Consider the following 24,353-nt stretch of genomic DNA (forward strand, 5'->3'; position numbering starts at 1 on the left):
CGCGTCAAATTATCCTCATGCATCTTTTAGAGAGTGAATTGCAACCTGAAGCCTGCTTTGATTATTTACCATCATAAGTCTCCACCTTGCCTTAGCTCAGTTTTGCATTGACACTGAGCAGCCCGAAACATGGAAGGCAGTTCCTCTCGCTCTCAGTTATCCTCTAACCTACTTATGGGATTTCAAAAACCTCCTGACTTTCTCCGTTACTCCCTAAGATCTTAGGGGAAATTGGGAACGGACTTGGAATAACATTAGGTTAGGCCATGGATGGTAGTCAGGACGATATAATACGAATAGACGCCCTTATCAGGGCAAGGTAGGAGATGTAGTTTTCGTGAAGAACTGTGCCAGGTGGGTGATGGTGGTGCTAAGCTCAGGAAGTTCACTCCTCGTTTCATTGGCTCATGCACTATCATCAAAACTCTGGGTCCGGATGACTTGCTTGTCAGGCATCTGACCACTGATTAGGTCCTCAGGATTCATCTTCATCAGCTTAAACCCGTTACTTAACCTTCCCCTTAAAACTTCCTGCCAGATTAAAACTGTGTGCCAGACCGAGACTCGAACTTGAAACCTTTGCCTTTTGCGGGGATGTGCTCTGCCAACAGCTACCCAGCACCACTCACGACCCGTCTTCATAGACCTTGTGAGGAGGCAATTCATACTCTTGGTTACTTAACTGAAGCAGTTGTTTGTGGAGGCCTGCCTGTTTTATGTTTGGAAGTCTTAGTTGTTTGAAGCTGTTATCGTTGAAGGCCTGCCTGTTATCTGTTTGGTTATTTTACTTAATGGAACCTTTTGTTAAAGAAGGCCTGGCTGTTTCCAATTTTGAAAATTTTAACTATCTTCAGCTGTTGTTATTGAAGTCCTGCCTTTTGGTATTTGGTAATTTTACTTAACTGAAACTGTTATGATTGAAGGCCTGGAAGTTTTCTATTTGGTAATTTTTCTTAAATGAAGGTGTTATTATTGAAGGCCTGCCTGTTTTCAATATGGTAATTTCATTAGATTGAAGCTCTTGTCATTGAAGGCCTGGCTGTATTGTATTTGGTAATTTTGCTTAGCAGAAGCTTTTATAATTTAAAGCCTTTTTTTCTATTTGGTGACTTTTCTTAACTGAAGCTGTTACTGTTGACGGCCTGCCTGTCTTTTGTTTGGTAATTATACTTAACTGAAGCTGTTATTATTGAAGTCGTTGCCATTCCCTTTTAATTAAATTAAGAACTCTTTCCTGATTTGTGTTAGCTGAAATTCTTGTTAACCAACTAGTGTCTGTTTTTATTACTCTATTATTGAGATCTGATATCTTGCTCAATCTGTGTTGTAATTAACTGAAGTTGTTACTGCGAAAGACCTAACTATTTCAGATGTATTTATGTGAATAAGGTGGCAACATGTAACGACACATGATGGCACAAGGGTCTTAACATTTCGGCTTTCACCCCTTTATCCATAATTGTAGGTTTCAGTCACTACGATCCTTCTGAGGAAACTGGCAAGGAGCGAAGTGGTGTAGTGCCTCCTGGCATAGAACCAACTATACTCACGCCCTCCCAACGGTCGCCTCTTGCAATAACGACAGTACTTTCAAGGTAACAAAAAACTAAAGCTCAGGAACAGTTCAAACACGTTTCCGAGCCTACTTACAGCTCTCGCCGATAAGAGATAGAAGCACATCGGCTTAAAAGATTTTCCGTCAGTGATGTCATGTATGGCAAGTGAAAGAGAGAGAGAGAGAGAGAGAGAGAGAGAGAGAGAGAGAGAGAGACTGGGCTAGAGGAATTTATGTGTGTACTATAATCGCTTTCCTAAAAAATTTCCTCCATTCATCCCTCAACAGCTTACCACAGATGTCGTGTATCTGATCTCATATGTACTAAGACTGCAGTACACGCGGAGTGCCTGGTTGCTTCCACCACCCTAAGTGTAAAGCATTAGTTGTGAATAATGTTAACAAACCTGCAGCTTTCTAGAATGGTTGTCCCACTCGCAGGAAACACCATACAGATAGGTAGTCCGCTGTCACGAGGGTGTAAAGAGCTGTTAGCGAGGAACTAGTATTCTATAAATAATTACATTTTGAGTTGGTCTTTGGTAGCAGAATACGAAAAACGACACAATTACGAATCGCAAATAATTTCCATTTTTGACACTCTCACAGAGAATAAACAAAAGAATTAACTGCTTGTTGGTGTAATTACTATCAAACTATTTCACAAATGTTCAAATGTGTGTGAAATCTTATGGGACTTAACTGCGAAGGTCATCAGTCCCTGAGCTTACACACTACTGAACCTAAATTATCCTAAGGACAAACACACACACACCCATGCCCGAGGGATGACTCGAACCTCCGCCGGGATCAGCCGCACAGTCCACGACTGGAGCGCCTTAGACCGCTCGGCTAATCCTGCGCGGCAACTATTTCACAGTTATACGTAAAAAGAACAGAGATTGCTAGTTAAATTCTTAACCAATACAGACCGCGGAGGACAACTTGTTCGTCCTCCGAGACTACCGATCGAGCTACTACCTTTACAAACCAAAGACTGCTTAATTAAGTCTTAACTGAAACTGACCGCGGAAAACAAAATGTTCGTCCTCGGAGACTACCTATCGAGCTACTATCTTTACAATCTAAACACTGCTTAGTTAAGTCTTAACTGAAACCGACCGCGCCGACAGCATGACTGTCCTCTGAGACTTCCGATCCATCTCTGATCTTACTGCCGAACCACTTCACCCATCATCCAGGTTAGGCACGATTTGAAGATCTTCGAAGTGCTTCGCATGCCTTTTCGTTTAGGTATTGTTTATTACTCTGCTGGTAGTTAACACTTATGAAATAATGGAATGATAGCCTGCTACTGAGAGATGCTTTCATATGAAATGCAAGTAAGCTGATTATCTAGTTCTGTTAATATTAGTAACAAAAGCTTATCACTTAGGCACGCTACTTTCGAACGTAGTAGCTGGCGTCGGGTATAGTGCTGGGGACCACATTGAGGGGAGCAGAAGGGAGGAACCAGACGCCGACACAATTGCGCAGGTAAGTGCCGAAACTTCAGTCGACTCCGAGCACCCACCTCTACCACTGTATCGACCCTACACGTGGTTGGAAACGCCGACTGGAAACCAACTCCCTCTCCACCCCCTTTAAACCAACCAACCGGAAATCAACCATAGGGTACGCTTCACGGCAGGCAGACAATGCGGTGGGCTGGAGACGACGTCTGCGATCGCCGGGGCGTCCGGCTGAGCGATCCAGTGCGACCCTATTTCTGGCTGCGTCAATGGCTGCCAGCACGTCTGCGACGCTGGCAGCGACGCCAGGTCGACGTCCGTGGACGCTTCCAGCCGCGGAGACTACCGTGCTGCCGGAGGCGACGTCTGCGAATGTGACGGTGGCTGCTGCATGTCCTGGCCACGTGCTCGATCTGTGAATAAAATGGGGACGGCAGTGTCTCACAAGTGGACGGGCCGAAACTGGTCACGATGCAGCCGGCGCAAACCCGTCGGACCGTGGCTGATGTACGTGGAACGGTACGGCACCTCAAAGAACACACCCCTTTCCCATTTTCGACCCCTGCCAAATGCACGAAAGAACACTGGGTGCCGAGACCGAAACTGTGACTGAGACAGAGGGGCATAAGGTCTCTCTGGCGGATGTGTGAAATGGAGATTCCTATGACGGCGACCAATCAGGAGTTCCGCTGGAGACTTTCCATCTTTGGACAGGGAGCAAAACGACAACAGAAAAACATCGTAAGGTTTGCATGTGTGGGTGGTGTGCATATTGTCCATTTATGATTTGGAGTTCCTTAGGAAGCGTTCGGCTTCCCTATTCGACTGGTGATGAAAGGGCGCTGTAAGGACATGCTGAACACCATTGTCTGCACAAAATTATTCAGACTCCAGGAACGTGAGCTACAGCTCATTACCCGACACTATCATCTCAGGTAATCTTCAATACAAAAGACCGCCTAAGAGCTCGAACTATACTGACTGATGTGCTAGAATTCACTCGAACGATGAAGGGAAACTTGGTGTACACTTCGAACACCACTACCCAGCAAAAGTCCAGTGCAGGCATTACCAAGGTCCGTCAGGGCGTGGCCAGTCAAAGTAGCACTATGAGGGAGTGGACTGGTAGTCTGCATACATTGCACACTGAGGAGTGATGGCCTATACTTATGCATCCATTCCCTGCCTTGTAGTATGGGGTCGCCAACTGCTTGGTGTGGACAATATTCCAATGTCCTTCGTGCAACAGCTGAAGAACTTCGAGTTGGAGAAACTGACGGACCATGCCTCTTACATTACCACTTTCAACTTGCATTAGGAGGGTGCCCAACTGTACAGAGACAACACGCCGATGAGCAAAGTAGCGATGGAACAACGGGCGTTAGCTCTCTTTCAGACTCCATCGCCACCACCGTAGCGCAAAGATGAGCAACATTAGCAACACCAGGTTCAATGCCATCCACTGCCTCACGTGAAGGCAAATGACAGGAAACTCTCCCCAAATTCGGATTTCTTCTGAGTCACTGGGACGACAAGAGTCCCCAGACGAATCAAGTGCAGCAATGCAGCCAATAGGCTGCCTTGGCGGGAGGTAAGTGTTAGAGTGTTTGGTAGTGGGCCGATATGACAACTTGTTCAAAAATGGTTCAAATGGCTCTGAGCACTATGCGACTTAACATCTGAGGTCATCAGTCCCCTAGAACTTAGAACTACTTAAACGTAACTAACCTAAGGACATTACACACATCCATGCCCGAGGCAGGATTCGAACCTGCGACCGTAGCAGCCACGCGGTTCCGGACTGAAGCGCCTAGGACCGCTCGGCTACACCGGCCGGCTATGACAACTTGTACTTCTCTTGTCCAATTATCAGTATAAGCTGTCCCACTGCTGTAACTTCCGTGCTATATGTGCTGGGACAAGCTGAGACGCTCGAACAGCGTCGTCAATGGTCTGTGGTCCAAAACTAGAGAAAATCAGCGGTTGCACAGTTATCGATGAAAGTGCGTGGCCCCATAAATGATAGCCAACACCTCATTTTGATGTTGTCAGTAGTTGCGTTGGGCCTTGGTCAATGTCTCTGACGCAAACACAGTTGGAGTCCATTCCGTGTGACAACACCACTCCAGTGCCACAAGATGAGGTGTCTACTGAAAGATGACGGGCTTGCTGGGGTCAAAGTGAGCCAAACACCGAGCACTTAGTAGTGAGTCTTTCAGCCACTCGACAGTGATCTGAAATTACGCGGACGATATGAATGCAGCGAAACAAATTGAGAGGTGTCGGAATCTGAGTGGCAATCGGGATAAATCGGATGCAATAGGTTGGCTTCCCCATCACAGCTTGCAATTCTGAAACGTTGATTGACGCAAAGGCGCGCATGGCCACTAAGTATGACTGTAACGGACGGGTGCCGTGCGTATTAATCACGTGGCCATGATAATCAGTTTCAGTGAGAAAGAGGGAACGCTTAGAACGGTTGCAAGATTCTCCCACTTTGGGCAACAATTAAAGCAATGTCTCCAAATTGTGTAAGTCTTCTGCTGGCGTACGATCAGAGACAACAATATCATCAAAATAGTTAGAACAAAAAGACGTCATTTGCTCTGGATATCTCTGGAAAACAGCTGGTGCAGAAGCAATTTTGAATGCTAACCGCTGAAACTAGCATAATCCCTTGAGTGTGGTGATTACAAAAATATTCTTTAAGTCATCATACAAATGAACTCGCAGACAGCACCGGTGGTCTAAGGGTCGCCGGCACGGTAGCTCAGCGTGTTCGGTCAGTGAGCTGGTTAGCCTCTGTAATAAAAAAAAATGAGTGAAAGGATCAACGGATGTCATGTAACATTCGCAACGACCAACTACAACGATCAACGACGAAAAAAAGAAAAAAAGGTAGCGTCTTTGATTAATTATCAGAACATCCTCGGTCTCTGGATCGAAATGCGCCGTCTACTTAAATTTTGATTAATAATCAGCATCGGCAGTCGAAGATTTCTGGCGTAAGGAGTCACAACCATTCTACCAACGGCCTTGTCGAAGAGGGCGGTGAAGCGGACAGAGGTTCAGGGCAATCTCTCGTCCTTCGGGTAGGAAACTGCCCCTAAAGACGAAGAATCAGCAATGATCAACGGCATGAAGATGCAGAAGGCAATGGAAACCACTGCATTAAAGACACATAACATGATCTTCAGAACATGTGGCCTGTACTGGAAAAAGTGTCATGATATCTCTCCGTAGGCAAAAGATACCGGAATAGCTCCCATTTTTATCTCTGGAAAGGGACTGCAAAGGGGGAGATGACCATGAGGAAAAGCATGAATAAACAACGAAATGATAACATTCTACGAGTTGGAACGTGGAATGTCAGAAGCTTGAACCTGGTAGGGAAGCTAGAAAATCTGAAAAGGGAAATACAAAGACTCAATCTAGATATAGTAGGAGTCAGTGAAGGGAAATGGAAAGAAGACAAGGATTTCTAGTCAGATGAGTGTAAGGTAATATCAAAAGCAGCGGAAAATTGTATAATGGGAGTAGGATTCGTTACGAATAGGAAGGGAGGGCAGAGAGTGTGTTAGTGTGAACAGTTCACTGACAGGGTTGTTCTTATCAGAATAGACAGCAAACCATCACCGACAAGGATAGTTCCGGTATATATGCCAACGTAGCAAAAGAGATAGAGAAAGTATATGACGATACAGAAAGGGGAATGCAGTGTGTAAAGAGAGATGAAAATCTAATAGTCATGGTGGACTGGAATGTAGTTGTAGGGGAATGAGTACAAGAAAAGGTTACAGGAGAATATTGGCTTGGGAAAGACTAGTTGAATTCTGTAATAAATTTCAGCTAATAATAGCAAATAATGTGTTCAAGAATCACAAGAGGAAGAGATATATTTTGAAAATACTGGGTGATATGGAAGATCTTAGATTACATCCTGGCCAGAAAGAGAGTCCGAAATCAGATACTCGATTGTAAGGCGTACTCAGGAGCAGATATAGACTTAAATCATAATGTAGTAATGACGAAGAGTAGGCTCAAGTTTAAAAAAATAATTATGCGGGAAGAATGAATACGCAAAGAAGTGGGACGCGGAAGTACTAAGGAATGACGTTATACACTTGAAGTTCTCTATGGCTGTAGCAATAAATGATAGCCTAGTAGGCAGTACAGTTGAAGAGTAATGGACACCACTAGAAAGGAGACTCACAGAAGTTGGAAAGAAAAACACAGTTACAACGAAGGTAACTTCCAGGAAGCCATGGGTAACAGAAGAAATACTTCAGTTAATCGATGAAAGAACGTAGTACAAGAAATTCAGGAATACAGAAATACAACGGGCGTTCAAAAAGTTTTGCACAGTCGTCTCTAATTTTTTATTTTTTGTAGGAGGAGAATGAAATTTTTTGTGAACATACTTGAAACATTTAGCTATACATTGAGCCTACTCAGTGTAGCCTCCATCAGCTGTGACGCATCTGGACCAACGTTCTTTCCGTGATGTAAAATTCTGGGGACTGACTATTACACCACCGATTGACGCTGGAACTAAGGTCTTTCTCACTGTCAAATGCTTTATCTTGCAGGTGGGGCTTCAGACGACCAAAGAGGTAAGAATCAGATGGAGCCAAGTTCGGACTGTAGGGAGAATGAGGAACAGTTTTTCAGCCCATTGTCCTCGTTTTCTCCTACGTCATATGGGCTGTAATGGGTTTGGCATTGTCATGATGTAGTCTAAGGAGCTGACCCTGAAGCTGTGGTCTATGGGTTTTGATGGCACGTCCCATCTTATCCAATGACAAAAAGTAACGGTTCTGGTTAATTGTGGAGGCAGTTCATAAAAGTCAATGAAAATGATACCACACTGATCCCATAAGGAGGAGGCCATCACCTTTCGGCTTGCTGTTCGTGAAAATCTTGATTTCTTTTTCCGAGGGGAACCCGGATAATGGCACTCCGTGGATTGGGTTTGCTCTCCGGTTCGGACAAAAACAACCACGTTTCATCCTCAGTAACGACGCCGTCAAAACACCGTTTCCACTCTTCAGTAAACGCCTTCGTGAGACCCTCACATACATTCTTCCTCATCGTTTTCATTTCTCATGTCAATGATGTAGGCAACCTCCGTGCACATATTGTTCTGTACCCTAATGACTGTACCAGCAATACCACACTACCCAATGGCAAACGAATCATTTCTGCAAGCTGTCGTCTCGTCACACGTATGTCATTTTGGATGATTTGATAAATGGTCTCCTTATTCACATCATTCACTGCCATTGATGGTCTACCGCATCGTGGATTATCCTGTAGAGAGAAACCACCTACTTTAAGCCTCTGCAACCACCGCTGGATACTACTGCAATCCACTGTGTCCTCCCCATAAACAGAGAACAACTTCCTGTGAATCGATGTGGCAGAGTCATCGCCAGTCTTGAGGAGGACCTCCATCAGTGACCGTTGTCACAACCTGACATCTACTTCACGGTGCATTATGGCTCACCTGTAAATTAAAAACAATTGCTTTTAAATACCAACTTATAGCTAAATGTTCCAAGTGTGTTCACAAAGTATTTCATTCTCCTCCTGCAAACAATAAAAAAATTAGAGACGACTGTTCTAAACTCTGAAGTGCAGGGATGCTGAGATGAAACGGCTGCATGAAACATGTGAAGAAATCGAAAAAGAAATGGTTGCTGGAGATCGGACACAGCATATAGGAAAGTCAAGACAACCTTCGGGGAAATTAAAATCGGTGGTGGTAAATTTAAGAATGCAATGGGAATTGCACTGTTAAATGCAGAGGAGAGAGCGGATAGGTGGAAAGAGTACGCTGAAGGCCTCTATGAGCAGGAAGATATGTCTGATGTGACAGAAGAACAAATAGGAGTCGATTTACAAGAGACATGGGATCAGGTACTAGAATCAAAATTTAAGAGAGCTTTGGAGGACTTAAGATCAAATAAAAGAGGAGGGGATGACAACATTGCAAGAGAATTTCTAAAATCATTGGAGAAAGTGGCAACAACACGGCCGTTCACGTTGGTGTGTAGATTGCATGAGTGCGGCGGTATACCATCTGACTTTCGGAAAAATATCATCCACACAAACCGAAAGATTGCAAGAGCCGACAAGTGCGAGAATTATAGATCAATCGGCTTAACGCATCATGCATTCAAATTGCTTACTGAAATAATGTACAGAAGAATGGAAAAGAAAATTGGGGATTTGTTAGATATTAGTTTGGCCTTTGGAAAGGTATAGGCACCAGAGAAGCAATTCTGACGTTGCGGTTGATAATGGAAGCAAGACTAAACAAAAATCGAGACACATTCGTATGATTTGTCGACCTGAAAAAGCGTTCGACAATGTAAAGCGGTGTAAGATGTTCAAAATTCATCGAAAAATAGGGGTAAGCTATAAAAGAGAGACAGATAATATGTATCATGTACAAGAGTCAAGAGGGAATGACAAGAGTGGACGACCAAGAACGAAGTGCACGGATTAAAAATGATGTAAGAGAGGAATGTAGTCTTTCGCCTCTACTGTTCAATTTGTACATCAAAGAAGCAATGATTGAAATTAAAGAAAGTTTCAGGAATGAAATTAATACTCAAGGTGACAGAATACCAATAATACGATTCGCTGATGACATTGGCATCCTGAGTGAAAGTGAAGAAGCATTATATGATCTGATGAATGGAATGAGCACTTTAATGAGCACAGAATATGGGATGAGAGTAAATCGAAAAAATACGAAAGGAATGAGAAATAGCAGAAATGAGAACAGTGAGAAACTTAACATCGGGGTTGATCGTCACGAAGTAGATGAAGTTAAAGAGTTCTATTATATAGGCAGCAAAATAACCATTGATGGTCGAAGCTAGGACGACATCAAAAGCAGACCAACAGTGTAAAAAGGACGTTCATGGCCAAGAGAAGTCTGCTACTATCAAACATAGCCTGTAATTTGAGGAAGAAATCTCTTAGAATGTACGTCTGGAGCACAGCACTGTATGGTGGTGAAACAAGGACTGTGGGAAAACTGAAAGAGAAGAGACTCCTAGCGTTAGCATTTGCGGTGCTACAGACGAATGTTGAAAATTAGGTGGACTGATAAGATGAGGAATGAGGATGTTTTGCGTGGAATCTGAGAGGAAAGGAATATGTGGAAAACACTGGCAAGGAGAAGGGACAGCATGGTAGGACCTGTGTTAAGACACCGGGGAATGAGTTCCACGACAGCAGGGGGAGCTGTAGAAATGTAATACTGTAGAGGAAGGCAGACCGGAGTACATCCAACACATAATTGAGGACGTAGGTTGGAACTGCTACTCTGAGATGAAGAGGAAGAGAGGAACTGGTGGTGGGCCGCGTCAAACCAGTCAGAAGACTGACGAACAAAAAAATGTAGGCTTCCTGGACATAAATTTTTTGAAAAAAACACTCTGACGTAATTTGTCCTTCAGATCTGCAGCGCGGGACAACGGAAAAGAATCAACAACAGTTTGTGGGTTGATGATGAATTTAATGTTTTCACAAAGTTTCAACCTGCATAGTAGTTTAGTAAAGACTAGCAGGGGTGACGCCCATTTGCGGGCTGACACTGGTTTTATGACGTCACTGTCCAGCAAACGTCGCAAATTTGCAGCAGCCCCGTCGCGTAAAGCATAAGAGATAGGACGAGCAAGAAAAAAACTTGCGCTTCGCATTGTCTATTAATGTTAAAGGCCTCGAACACTTGGCCACTGGGTAAATTTACCACGGAACAGAGAACTGTACTTAACAAATAACGCATTACTATTGACCAGAAACGCAGATGAATTAATACATCTTCCCGTGAACGGACAATCCGAAAAGGTCAAAGCTATTCACGCCTCACGAGAGCGCAGCACACGGAATAACATTGTTTTAGTAGCACCGCGGAACGTGGCTAGTAAACTGCACACTCCAAGCACTGGAATAGGTCTGCCATTGTGTGCTGACAGCGAGTTAAGCTGTTGCTGAAGCTGTTGGCTACCTAATCAGTCATAAGTAGAGCGGTTGAGCATAGTAACAGTAGCACCAGTATCTAACTGGAAATTAACACACTTGTTGAACACACGCAACTGAACATAAAATTTATTGGATTGCTAATTTAATAACTGCAGAGTTTGTGTACCGTCAATATGATGAAACAACAGCAGGATCGACGGACTTTTGTGCAGTACCTCATTAGAATCGCGGTCTGATATGGAATGTGGAAGCTGCTTGACGTCATATATACTTAAACTTACCAACTGAATTTGGCCTTCTTTGCCACATGACAAGCACTTGGCTTTAAGGCACAAGCACTGTGCCCTTATGTTTGAAATCAATCCGAGCAGGACTTAAGCGATAGCGCGGTCTGCGTCGCGGCACGCGACCCATGCGACGGGTGACGTCTGACCTGAATAGACATTGCAGATAATTTAATTTCATGCTCAGTTACATCGAAAATGTCCTGTGATTCAGCAATTGACAATAATGTACTGAGGACAAGGTTTGAATGATTCAGTATGGCAGCGTGACAACGTGAATCAGACACGTTCTCAGTAGTAGCGTCTCTCATTATAATGTCACTGAAACTAACCCACATGATCACTGAAACTTACACTGTCTGGTAAGGCCACGAAATTCTGTTATCCACTGTTTGTAAGACTATCCTGGTTGCTGTTTTAATTTGCAAAACAGACATGCCGGCCGCTGTGGCCGAGCGGTTCTAGGAGCTTCAGTCCTGAACCGCGCTGCTGCTGCGGTCGCAGGTTCGAATCCTGCCTCGGGCATAGATGTGTGTGATGTCCTTAGGCTAACTGGTTTCAGCAGTTCTATGTCTATGGGACTAATGACCTTAGATGTTAAGTCCCATAGTGCTTAGAGCCATTTAAACCAATTTTTTGAAATACAGACAACGGTCAGTTGCTACATGCACTTGTAATCTAAAATGATTTGACAATTTGTCAACTTATTCGCCGTAGATGATCTCATGAGGTTGGCGATCTGGAAACTGTTTTACTACCAACCGGAATACATTTGAGCCTATTGTGGAGAGAAAATGGTAAATACCCTGCTTCGCTCTTATGCCGTAGGCATTAAAGTGCGCCATCAACTAAGCAACACAATCAGCCAAGTCATCGCTTTGTCCCAGAAGCTCTCTGAATTTAGGCACTTGAACCGTTTGTTAATTTTTTTGAATTGCATAGCCTGGGGTGAGGGTCCTGGTGCTGCAGCATTTCAAAAAAAAGGTTCAAATGGCTCTGAGCACTATGGGACTCAACTTCTACGGTCATCATTCCCCTAGAACTTAGAACTACTTAAACCTAACTAACCTAAAGACATCACACACATCCATGCCCGAGGCAGGATTTGAACCTGTGACCGTAGCAGTCAAGCGGTTCCGCACTGAAGTGCCTAGAACCGCACGGCCACCCTGGCCGGCTGCAGCATATCCTTGCAATGCTTGTAATAATTGTTCAGTCATTGGTCCCTGCAGTTGCATAGCTTGCGTTAAACACACTTCCGGACGACAGATCGTGATCACTCAGTATAACAACACGCACAAACAGAAAACTAGCAATGCTGCAAGAGAGGGTTAGTTACACAACATGCCACAGTCAGCTAATCGCGAGCTGCATCACCGGCGTCGCATTGCTTCTTGTGTCCGATTCCTGCCTGACTGATGAAGCTGACAGTAGTACAATCAACTAGAACACTCTGAATAAGCAATACCTTTCTAATTACTACAAAACTTAACTTTTCTTGCCAGGTTGTGGTGTAACTATGAAACTTCGGACGTGGACTTGCGGTTCAGTACACTCTAAATGAGCCACGGATACTCAGTAGCGGACTGATACAAATTCAGAATGACCGTACTGTGGCTTCACTACAATCAGAAGAAAACATAAGTTCGTAGACACTTGTTGACACAGTGCTGATAGCGCTGGCGCATAGGCAAAGTTCACAGGATACGGAAGTCTCTTCACTCGCCGACGGTTGACACAAGCTGTATCACGGCGAGCAAGCAGCACGACGACGTTACACCGACAGGAACTTCCTCGAAGTGAACAGGATCCGACCTCGAATACAACTGCCCTCCTGGCTTCTGGCGACGCTATTTCGGGGCAGAGGCGCGGCGGTGGCGCCTTGCAGCTATGGGAGGCAGGGATTCTTCCTAGCGTCTCATTGGCGCCTCGTGATACAGCTTTACTGTGCAGTATCTCTGTGGTGGTCCATACATCTTGCGCCGCTCTCCATAATCGACGACACCGCATTTGGATCTGTGATTTCATTTTTGATTTTTTGGTCCTGTGCTGTAGTATATTGGTACTACAGTGGTTGACTATGACCAGTTTGCTACTTTACGTCCTCTTGTAACTACGTTGTCGATCATATTAGTGATCCTAGAACGAAACTCTTGGTTTTAGTTATTAACAGTTTCGCTGGGTATTATTAGTGTTTTGTGGGTTATTGCGTCAATCTTGTGTGTGTTCTTAAGCAGTTAAGACGACTCTCTGCACACACGCAACTTAACGAGAGTAAAGGTCGAAGGAACTGATAGTTCTTCAGTAGCAGAATTAAGGGATTGTGAAAGTGACATTGAGTTAGTGTTGTCAGATATCCCGGCTGTCTCAGATGGTGTCTCCCTCTATGCAGCAGGAAAGTGAGCTACTATAAGAGATTCTGCTGTACCAGGCACTACCAGCATTTCGGAGATGTTTCACAATACGGTCTGCTGAAAATCATAGTGCACAGCGCCCATGTCAGAAGTCAGCAATGAATACAATTCCTGTGAAGACACAACTGTGTGTGAAGACTGTTTCTTATAGTGAGCTATAAACACTGATTTCAAGGTGGCATGCTTGAACAAACTTTTGCCAACATAGGAGAGAACAACAGGACAATGAAACCAAATTTTTAAAGAATGAAATGAAAGATTGTATGAGAAAGTTGAGAAACTAGCTAATACACTCCTGGAAATGGAAAAAAGAACACATTGACACCGGTGTGTCAGACCCACCATACTTGCTCCGGACACTGCAAGAGGGCTGTACAAGCAATGATCACACGCACGGCACAGCGGACACACCAGGAACCGCGGTGTTGGCCGTCGAATGGCGCTAGCTGCGCAGCATTTGTGCACCGCCGCCGTCAGTGTCAGCCAATTTGCCGTGGCATACGGAGCTCCATCGCAGTCTTTAACACTGGTAGCATGCCGCGACAGCGTGGACCTGAACCGTATGTGCAGTTGACGGACTTTGAGCGAGGGCGTATAGTGGGCATGCGGGAGGCCGGGTGGACGTACCGCCGAATTGCTCAACACGTGGGGCGTGAGGTCTCCACAGTACATCGATGTTGTCGCCAGTGGTCGGCGGAAGGTGCACGTGCCCGTCGACGTGGGACCGGACCGCAGCGCCGCACGGATGCAAGCCAAGACCGTAGGATCCTACGCAGTGCCGTAGGGGACCGCACCGCCACTTCCCAGCAAATTAGGGACACTGTTGCTCCTGGGGTATCGGCGAGGACCATTCGCAACCGTCTCCATGAAGCTGGGCTACGGTCCCGCACACCGTTAGGCCGTCTTCCGCTCACGCCCCAACATCGTGCAGCCCGCCTCCAGTGGTGTCGCGACAGGCGTGAATGGAGGGACGAATGGAGACGTGTCGTCTTCAGCGATGAGAGTCGCTTCTGCCTTGGTGCCAATGATGGTCGTATGCGTGTTTGGCGCCGTGCAGGTGTGCGCCACAATCAGGACTGCATACGACCGAGGCTCACAGGGCCAACACCCGGCATCATGGTGTGGGGAGCGATCTCCTACACCCGCCGTACACCGCTGGTGATCGTCGAGGGGACACTGAATAGTGCACGGTACATCCAAACCGTCATCGAACCCATCGTTCTACCATTCCTAGACCGGCAAGGGAACTTGCTGTTCCAACAGGACAATGCACGTCCGCATGTATCCCGTGCCACCCAACGTGCTCTAGAAGGTGTAAGTCAACTACCCTGGCCAGCAAGATCTCCGTATCTGTTCCCCATTGAGCATGTTTGGGACTGGATGAAGCGTCGTCTCACGCGGTCTGCACGTCCAGCACGAACGCTGGTCCAACTGAGGCGCCAGGTGGAAATGGCATGGCAAGCCGTTCCACAGGACTACATCCAGCATCTCTACGATCGTCTCCATGGGAGAATAGCAGCCTGCATTGCTGCGAAAGGTGGATACACACTGTACTAGTGCCGACATTGTGCATGCTCTGTTGCCTGTGTCTATGTGCCTATGGTTCTGTCAGTGTGATCATGTGATGTATCTGACCCCAGGAATGTGTCAATAAAGTTTCCCCTTCCTGGGACAATGAATTCACGGTGTTCTTATTTCAATTTCCAGGAGTGTATATAGGAGATCCAGGCAAAATATTGCTGGAGGACAGAAAATAATCTAGGCAATAAATTGATGAAATAAGCATTAGTACTGAACAGAAATTTCATAATTTATCAACTCGCGTTTGTGATGAAATGAAGTTGATAAACGAGTCAAAAAAATGCGAAAACAAATGATGAGATAACAAGTAGTTGAGCAAAGGCCATGATTTACATGAACGGCACACATACGCGAAACTAAAACGATCAAGGTGGTATGTGTGGAGAAGCCTCTCATGAGTACCGTCATTGTTGAAATGATTCAGGTCACGAAGGCAAACCTGCATATAATTCAAATAAGTACTGCACAATGGGTGATTAGGATTGTGACAGGAATGTCAATGATCTCATCTCCTCGACAGTATCTGAGTACAAACATTTTTCGTCAGTGCTAAAGCTTAAAATTTACCCCAGTGGCATCCGTCCCTCACCCTGACTTGAATAGTTTTACTATTCACTCTCATCGGAGTGACCAATTGGCCACAGACTTGAATTCGTGTGTGGCTATTTCGGAGGAAAATCTGCTATGTGAATGAGGCCACTTGTTTGCAGATGTATGTCTTATGAAGATTTATGCCAAGTGAAATTTCGGTTGTGAATCCCGTAATTGCAGTTTGTATTGATTCAGTGGCAATGTCGTTCATTCTTGACATGGGCAGCCCTGTGTCGGTAATCAGCGTGGTGTCATTTCGAAAATGTGAGTTACTGAGGACATAGACTGTACTACCATTGTAATGGACCATGGTGAAACGGAGGATTTAGGTAAAAGTGCCTAGGTTAAAAAGCTGACTAGGTGATACTATGTGTCGGGGATATAGACTTGAATTTAATTTACTGATTGTGCCAATACTGAAGGCTGAAATAATTTAAAGGGCATAATTTATGTATAGAATGAATCTCTGTGGGATTCAGTTTCGATTACTGATTTATTAAACGTTTTCTACAAATGAGTTGCCTAGCAATTCTCTATCAGAGCTTCAAGTTGAATAAGACACCATTGTTAAGTGTGTTTCACTGTCAGCATCTGGATGACTTGAGGCTGTTGTTAGAATTATTCGAGTGTGTTTTGATAGTGTGGAGGACTTAGTCATAGTTGTAAGGTGGATTTGATTGAAATATTGTAGGTTGTAAAGGGGCATCTTCCTCTTCCATTACCTTTATTCAGCAGTAGTTCCGATATCAGTATTATTTTACAAATTTTGAATAGGTTAGTAATATCTCGTTGCTTTTTTGAAATTTTTTATATATTTTATAAAAAGTATGCTATATTCCAATAAAAATTTATGAAAAGGACTTACTTTGTAAAATATTTTAATCTCGATGTTAGAATCGATTAGTACTAGTTCTGAATGTACAGAAGAAACATTTGAAATTACGAATTATTGGCACACTTAAAATCTTAATTACCCATTTCTGTACTGTTTATTGCGTTTATTTCTGGATTCATTTATGAAATAGTAATCGAAATCAATAATATAATGGAAATTAGTAGAAATTCATTTGTTAAGAAAAATCGTATGGTTATTTCCGCAGAGTGTGTGAATCGTAGGCATGCCTCTCATGTGATCGGATGTATTTTTGTATTTTCATGCGAACAATGTAATTTATTCGTTGTTAATGTGAAACATCAAAATACTGTTTGATATACTAAAATGTGAGAAAATACATTTACCTAAAAATTATTCTGCAACTACAATCTTCAGATTTATTAAGTTCAAATCAACCGTCCGGACCTGATGTGACATTTCCACTTCAAGAATCAGACCCTTAGACAAGAAGAATTAAAGCCGTCTCAGCATGACAAGCTAAGTTGACTTCAAAGTTTATTATAATTTTCGCTCCTCTCAAGTCTTCATAAAAGACTTTTCTTATTAATTACTTGTATTGGACATTGTTTAAAATGGACAATAGATGGAATCAGGAACGAGGAGGGAGATTACAAGGTGCATGCTTAAGATTCCAGATTTTTAATATTTAAAATGTGGTAAAGGGACACAAGAATTTAACGTCAGACATTATCCCATTCCATTAGGTCACATAATCAAATTTGCAGAAGTTATCTTAATTTTGTAAGAAGATATAGGGGAACATTCTATTATCTCCTGTAATAACACTCCATTGGTTATCCTACTTCGAGATAAGCTGATTAGACTAGTGCTGTACTCAGGAATTTTAATATTATAATCCTGGCTGAAACAAATCGACATTAGAAATTCATGCAAAGAAAGTGTTTTCCTCCCTTGACATTCGCTTAAGTTGTTGGCACACTGAATTACTACCTGCATGTCCATGTTTAGGTACTTGTCACCAGTGCAAAATACTTTCATCTGATTTAAATTTTTCAAATGTTGCTTCCACTCGTGAGTAAATACTAACTTTCTGGACACTTGGGAAGGTGAGTAATGTTGTATGTAGACGATATAGTGATGGTGCAAAAATCTTGGGCTGATTACAGTGGAATGCTACATAATATTTTACATAAATGCATTGGTGAGATCATTTTGATTTAAGTGTAACTTTGTAATTTTATAATTCCCAATTAATAAAAATGAACGTTGAATGAGAATAAGTACGGCCGTTGCTTGTCGTCGTGCGTCATTGGCTTGAAATAATTTGACACGTAGATTTTCTACACACAGCGCCTGATTATTCAAAAAAGTATGGAAAGTAATGGCTATATAATATTCCCGTCAGTGTGTCCGCACGTGTTGAATCCTCATAAGAAAACTTACAGTATGTGTCTGATACGATCAAAGCATGGCAATATAAAAAGTTTTCCGCAGCCACAGTATTGACCTACAGTAAAGCACAACTGTTCGACACACTTAACTGAGGGATTTGTATGAGCATTTGGGGTGCTTCGTTCTTTCAGCGCCCTACGGTAAATCATTGCTAGTAGGGGACAAAATTCTTTCAAATAATCCATTCATGTATAGATTCGTATGGATTTCCCACCGGTTTAGTCGCCGCTGAGAAATTTTTAGTTACTTTCATATTCCGCTATCACTTAACGCAACATCTATCATTTCGGCATTCACAAGATGATTGACGGAAGGGAGAGTATACTATTTTCCTCAGTGACTAAAATTTGTAAATCGAAATAACCGTTTTCGCATTTCCGTACTGCTCTTTGTTTCGGTCGTAATATGATCAATAAATGACTGGGTAAATAAGGTCGAACCTTGTTTACTTTACACCAGAGCTGTACTTGCTAGTAATTTATGTAACTTCTCAACAGATGGAATTATTGGTAAGCTATTTCCATTGCTCTCTTTACAGTCACTTGACGTTGCTCTTTTCATGACGTTCTGCTTATCCGTTTATTCACAGGAGCGCGGTATACATACACATAAATTGGTTCGTCTTTTCTGGTAGATTTTAGATAAGTCCCTAGCATTAGAACATTATTACTTGCATCGTAAGTAAATATGGCCCTAGGTATTTTTATCGATGTTGAGAACAATGACTATCGTTACTAAAGACTGAGATTTGTTCTTAAGTTGATGTGACTTTCATTAAGAGAAATTTCCTAATAAATCAGCAGAAATGATTGAACTCTTTCAATCTGATTTGACAGAAAGCATGAGACAGTCTCGTAATAAAAACAGCATTCATCCTGAACTGATGTGGACTGATTAACGTCTAGAATGATGACGGACAGTAAATATTTTTTATTGTATACTGTTGACGGAATCAATATCATGTTCTCTGTCTGCGAGTTTTAAGAGTGTAGACGAGTCAGATAGGTGCTTAATCACCAGAGACGCCTAATGAAGCACTTCAAGCGGTTGAAATATGCCTCTCCAAATAAGAAGCTGGTGTACACTAGTTTATGAATTGTTTAGTTTTGACATAAAAGTTTTCTGGGTATGGTACCGCGTCATAATGTATGAAAATACTACTGCTGGAGAAGGCCGCTGCAACCGTGGCCGAAACGTTGGTTTTTCTCGAACAACAGTATTTTTATACATTATGACGTGGTACCAAACCCAGAAAACTTTTATGTCGACTGACTCTGGCCGCGGAAGCCTAGGCATTTATGTTTAGTTTTGAGCAAGCACAACTTTTTCTTCTTTTCCGTCCAGACATGTTTAGCTGAAGTTATAGCATCATCAGTGGTTTTTTATTTAATTTCCATGAAGTAGAAGGAAAAATGGATTTTTACTATTCGTACATACATAACTTCAGTTTTTAATCAGATATTCACAAACTGGAAAACTGAAAATATTTCACACACCTTGTTAACACATGCTCGGTTGAAAAAGAAGAAGGGGGTTGAGTAACACCTCGTTAAAAAACCTTGGTTCACCAGGCCCGGGTGATAGTATCTCCTGAGGGTCCCTTGCCAGGGATATGGTGACGACCTCAACGGCAGCGAAGGCGGAGAAGATGGACTTCGGTACGGCGGAGAAGGTGGAAGAGGCACCTTTTCTCTTTGGGTACAAAAACAGTACAAGTAGCAACTGAACCCAAGAGGGGCGGCTACAGACAGCGTCTGACTCATGGTGTGCGGCTGACTTGAGGCTGGTCATCCTATTGCCTATGTGGAAAGTAACGGGGAACTTCCACATTACATTCCCAAGCAGTACATGGTATGTCTCTCCATGTGAAAGATTCTGGAGTTAAAACTTCCCCTCATTCGGATCTCCGGGAGAAGAACACATTGAGAGTAGACGTATTTGAAAGGAAGAAAGGGATAGTGGAGGGAGGAAAGATACGGATTGGAACATGGAATGTGAGGAAACTACTGCAAGCAGAAAAGCTAGAGAATGCAAAACAGGAGACGAAAAGGAACAGATTAGATGCCCTCGGTTTGTGTGAAATGAGATGGGGAGAGAATGAGGAAATAGGAAGTGGAGATTATAAGCTCTTTTACTCAGGGGAAATGAAGAGAGGTGAAAACGGAGTAGGAATATTGATAGGGCAAATGTTGAATAATAAGGTAATGAAGGTACAATATATTGATTAAAGACTGATGATGATACGACTGAAGGGTGGTTCAAAGATTTGATATTAATACAGGTATATATGCCAACCAGCCAGCATAGAGATGAGGAAGTGGAAGAATATTATGAGAAAATACAAGAACTGATCGAGAAAGAAAATAGAAATGCCTGCGTTATCATCATGGGGGACTGGAATGCAGTGGCGGGTGAAGGAGGAGATGAAGATACAGTAGGAAAATTTGGATTAGGAATAAGAAATGAGAGAGGTGAACGACTAATTAGTTTCTGTAAAGAAAATTCATTAGCAGTAGGTAACACATTATTTGAACACCACAAAACGAGATGTTACACATGGATATCAAATTTGAATAGGGAAATATATCAGCTGGAATACATCCTGATACAAAAAAGGTTTAGGAAATGTTTGAAGAATGCTAAAGCTTATCCAGGAACGGATATAAATACAGACCACTACCTTGTGATGGGAGAAATACAAATGAAGTTGAAAAATGTCTGGAGAGGTAAATCAAAGGAAAGACTAAACATAGAAAGACTCAAAGAGGTAGGAAAGGCATCATATTTGGAGAAAAGATTTATGGAAAAATGGCAAAGAGGTAGTGTTGATGAAAGTGTTAATGACAAGTGGATAAAAATGAGGAAAGGACTCATGGACTCTGCCAAAGAAGTACTAGTATCCCAAAGCACCAGGAAAGAATGGATAACAGAAAACATGTTGAAAAAGATGGAAGAGTGGAAAAGTGTAGAAACTGATGAAGGCAAAAAGAGGTACAGGAAATTGAATAATGAATTAAGAAGAGAAACTGAAGAAGCAAGAGAAAAATGGATGAGACAGAAATGCGACGAAATAGAGAAAATGGAGAGAGGGGGAAAGTATGAAATGATGTATAGACTGGCTAGTGAGATAGTTTCTGAACGTAAAAGAAAGAGGAATAACGTGGAAACGGAAAGAGCGGATGGTACTCTAGCAGAAGAACCACAGGAGGTTTTGAACAGATGGCAAGAATATATTGAATGTCTGTACAAGGGGGATGAAATGCAAAGGGAAATTAAGGCTGAAGAGGATCAATATGTGCTGGAAGATGGAAAGGGATTTAACATCTTGGAAGCTGAAATAGAAAAGGCGCTGAAGGAGATGAAGAATAGGAAGGCATGTGGAATTGATGATTTGCCAGCAGAATAGTTGAAGAGTCTGGAAAACAAGGCAATAAAAGAAAAAAGTCTACCTCTGTAACGAGATATATGACAAAGGGGAATGGCCTGAGGACTTAGTTGCAACAGTTATGATACCAACAGAGAAAAAGAGAAACACTAAAAATGTGAAGTGCAGCGGACTATCAGTCTAATTACTCACGCAGCTTAAGTCTTGAGATTATTGAATAGAAGGTTAAATGGCAAGCAGGATAGAGGGATTTCAAACGAGCAGTTCGGATTTAGAAGAGGAAAAGGAACAACAGATGCTACTGGCCTGCTAAGAACTGTAGGGGTTCTGTGGAACAAGCTGATGGATATTTTGAAGAGGTTCAAATGGCTCTGAGCACTATGGTACTTAACATCTGAGGTCATCAGTCCCCTAGAACTCAGAACTACTTAAACCTAACTGACCTATGGACATCACACGCATCCATGCCCGAGGAAGAATTCGAACCTGCGACCGTAGTGGTCGCGCGGTTCCAGACTGAAGAGCCTAGAACCGCATGGTGACACCGGCCGGCTTTTGAAGAGGAAAGGAGTAGATAGGAAAGAGAGACGACTAATACAGAATCTATATTTACACCAGAATGTAAGGATATGTATTGGAAATGAAATGTCAGAGGGAAACAGCATTGGACGAGGTGTTAGATAAGGTTGTTGCCTTTCCCCACAGTTGTTTAACGTATACCTTGAAGAGATTATTGCGAAAAGCTTAGATGGGAAAAGAGGAATATGTATTGGTGGAAAGAGAATAGATTGTATAAGATTTGCTGATGACATGGTATTAGTGGCAGAAAGTGAGCGGACAGTGAATAACATGCTAAAAGATCTGAACGAAGTTTGTGTGAAATATGGGATGCAAATAAACGCAGCAAAAACAGTATGGTCATCAGTACACGACGCAGACTGTCCAATATTAAAACAGGACAATCTACCATTAACCAAGTAAGTGAATTTAAATATCTCGGAAGCACAATAACTGAAGACTTGAAATGTCACCAGGAAGTGAAAACTCGAATTGCCATAGCGAAGGAGGCATTCAACAGAAAGAGGAGACTCTTATGTGGCAAATTAGATAAAGGACTAAGGAAAAGGCTTGACAAATGTTTTGTCTGGAGTGTGGCACTATATGGGGCAGAAACATGGGCGCTGAGACGTTAGGATGAAAAAACGTTAGAAGCATTTGAGATATGGATGTGGAGGTGAATGGAGAGAATAAGCTGGATGGAAAGAGTGAGTAATGAAAGAGTTCTGGAAGGGGTTGGTGAGAGAAGATGTCTGCTGAAGGTTGTAAGAGAAAGGAGAACACTGAGAGGTAGATGGAGATACAAGATAGTAGACAACATGAAAGGAAGAGGAAATTATGCAGACCTGAAGAGGATGGCAGAAGACCGGACAGCCTGGAGAACTACCATGTGAAAACCTGCCCTTTGGCAAAACACTGATGATGATGATGATGATGGTTAACGCATGGGGTGATTTATATGGCTTACTATACTTTGTATTATACCTGTTTTTCTTACACTATTTGTCATTTGTGACAACTTGCTACGGAACACCTTGCTACATCGACTTGTCTTGGTGGTAAAGAAGAAATAATTTTGTTTGCTCAAGACAGAACCTACCCACAAACGAATTTATTGGTAAGCAAACACGAACACAAGAGCGAACTTCAGTCTCAGGGTGGGAGGTATTTAGAGACTGTACACTAGTAAAAACGTTCACAGTTCCATTTAAAATCAGCTTTCATTAGTCTCTCATAAACCTGGAACAGTACGGAAGTAATAATTAACAGTTTCAACCGTCTAGAAGGAATTTTCACTTTGCAGCAGATGATGTGATGATTTGAAACATCTTGGCAGATTAAACCCGTGTGACGGAAGGTGGAGGAGGAGGAGATTAGTGATTAACGTCCCGTCGGCAACGAGGTCTTTAGAGACGGAGCGCAAGCTCGGCTGAGGGACGGATGGGGAAGGAAATCGGCCGTGCCCTTTCAAAGGCACCATCCCAGCATTTGCCTGAAGCGATTTAGGGAAATCACGCAAAACCTAAATCAGGATGGCCGGAGACGGGATTGAACCGTCGTCCTCCCGAATGCGAGTCCAGTGTGCTAACCACTGCGCCACCTCGCTCGGTGACGGACGGTACCTAGAATCTGGCTCCTTTGCCGTTCGTGGTCCAGTCCTCTACTCACTGAGGTATCCAGGCATGAGCTATCCCCGCGTGACTCATGATCTGTCCACACAGCTTTACTTCCAGCAGTATCTCATCTCCTACTTTTCCTAACTTCACAAAACTCCCCATGCACGCCTTGCGGGACTACCACTCTTGGAAAAAGCAGTATCTTAACGTATGCTAGGATAGCTCAATCGGTAGAGAACTTGCCCTGAAATGGTAAAGGTCCCACGTTCTAGTGCCACTATCGCACACAATTTAGATGTACAAGACATGTTCAGACATTAATATCTGAAATAAGTTACCGACAAACATATACATGCATTTGCAGCAAACAGGAGTAAACAGTCAGCTCAAACCTCATTGCTGCCTGCCGATGCAACCTCACAACTTACACATTAATCACTGATCTCTCATGACATAAGAATACTCTAAGCTGCTCCAGGCTTGGTTTCTTATTATTATCATTACCTACTTCGTGACCTGTAAACGCCCTAGAAGTAAAATCTCTTCCCGATGTCATTCGGTATTCGATCCGAAAGACACTCATAGTCCTGA

This window comes from Schistocerca americana, chromosome 5, assembly GCF_021461395.2.
Source record: "Schistocerca americana isolate TAMUIC-IGC-003095 chromosome 5, iqSchAmer2.1, whole genome shotgun sequence".
Lineage (NCBI taxonomy): Eukaryota > Metazoa > Arthropoda > Insecta > Orthoptera > Acrididae > Schistocerca > Schistocerca americana.